Source organism: Orycteropus afer, unplaced genomic scaffold (assembly GCF_000298275.1).
Source record: "Orycteropus afer afer isolate SDZICR_OR568_19922 unplaced genomic scaffold, OryAfe1.0 scaffold00143, whole genome shotgun sequence".
NCBI classification, from domain to species: domain Eukaryota; kingdom Metazoa; phylum Chordata; class Mammalia; order Tubulidentata; family Orycteropodidae; genus Orycteropus; species Orycteropus afer.
In genome coordinates, this window is record NW_006921730.1 from 5,301,060 (window position 1) to 5,303,184 (window position 2,125).

Genomic DNA, 2,125 nt, shown 5'->3' on the forward strand with positions numbered 1-2,125 from the left:
ACCTCAATGTAAGAGCTAAAACATGTATTTATCCTATGTTTAAACAAAATGGGCACTGAATGATGTAGAAAACATTAAAAGACAATGGAAGGAATGCACAGACTCAATGTACAAAAAAGAACTGATGTTCATTTATTTCAGGAGGTGGCATGTGATCAAGAACCAATAGTACTGAAGGAAGAAGTCAAAGCTGCATTGAATTGGCAAAAAACAAGCCTCCAGGAATTGACAGAATACCCATTGAGCTATTTCAACAAATGGATGCCACCCTGGAGGCACTTACTTATCTGTGCCAAGAAATCTGGAAGATAGCTATGTGGCCAACTGATTGGAAGACATCTATATTTGTACCCATTCCAAAGAAAGGTGATCCAAAAGAATGTGGAAATTATAAAACAATATCAATATTACACACAGGTAAAATTTTGCTGAACATAACTCAAAAATTAACCATTTCAACAGTATATTGACAGGACACTTCCAGAAATGTAAGCTGGATTTAGAAGAGGACATAGAATGAGGAATATCATTGCTGATGTTAGATGAATCTTGGCTGAAAGCAAAGAATACCAGAAAGATGTTTATTTGTGTTTTGTTGACTATACAAAATCATTCAACTATGTCAATCATAAGAAATTAAAGATAACACTGAGAAGAATGGGAATTCCAGAACAGTTAATTGTGCTCATGAGGAACCTGTACACAGACCAAGAGGCTGCCACTTGAAGAGAAAAGGGGATAGTGCATGGTTTAAAATCAAGAAGCGTGTGTGTTGTGATTGTATCCTTTCACCATACTTATTCAACGTCTATGCTGATCAAATAATCTGAGAACCCAGACTATATGAAGACAAACATACCAGGATAGGAGGAAGACTCATTAACAACCTACAATATGCAGATGACACAACTTTGCTTGCTTAAAGTGAAGACGACTTGAAGCACTTACTGATGAAGATTAAAGACTACAATCTGCAGGATGGATTACGCCTCAACATAAAAGAAAATAAAAATCTTCACAACTGGGCTGATAAACAGCATCACAATAAATGGAGAAAAGATTGAAATTGTCAAAGATGTCATATAATTTGTATCCACAATCAACACCCCATGGAAGAAGCAGTCAAGAAATCAGAGTCATACTGCACTGGGCAAATCTGCTGGAAAAGACTTCTTTAAAGTGCTGAAGAGTAAGTTGCGCCTAACCCAAACCATGGTATTTTCAATCATCTCATATCCATGTGAAAGCTGGACAACAAACAAGGAAGACCAAAGAGTTGATGTTTTTGAGTTGTGGTACTGGCAAAGAATACTGCAAGTACCATAGACTGCTAGAACAAATCAATCTGTACTGGAAGAAGTGCTGGCAGAATGTGCCTTAGAAGGTAGAATGGACAGACTTCGTCTCACCTACTTTGGTCATGTTGTCAAAAGGGACCATTCCTTGGAGAAGGATATCATGCTTGGTAAAGTGGAGGGTCACTGAAAAAGGGGAAGACCCTCAATCAGATGGATGGACACAGTGGCTGCAACAATGGGATCAGGTTTAGCAAGGATTGTGAGGATGGTGCATGACCTAGCAGTATTTCTTTCTGTTTTACATAGGGTCACTATGAGTCCAATAACACTCGACGGCACCTAATGACAACAAGAAAATGTTTAAACCTAAGTTTGTAGTTTCAGAAAAGACGAGTTTAGAAATAATTACAGGTAGTTTCCAACTTACAAGGGGTTAAAGTTTAATGACTCCATAATAAGTTGGTTCTGACATAAGTTGAATACATTTGTTTAAGTTTTATTACTACCTCTATAAATTTGATCTTTGAACATCTGCAAGGAAACATTTGAAGAATAATATCAGCAAATTACATACAGCAACATTGTATGTAGTCTATATTATTGATACTCAAACAACTACTGCCATAGAGTCTATTCCAATTCACAACAACCTCCACTGGGTTTCCAAGGCTGTAAATCTTTAGAGAAGTAGATTTTCTCATCTTCCTCCCACAGAGCAGCTGGCAATTTGAACCACTGACCTTCTGGTTAAAAGCCAAATGCCTTTCCAACTACACCACCAAAGCCCCCACATATTACAGATAAGATACACCAAAAAAAAAAAAAAA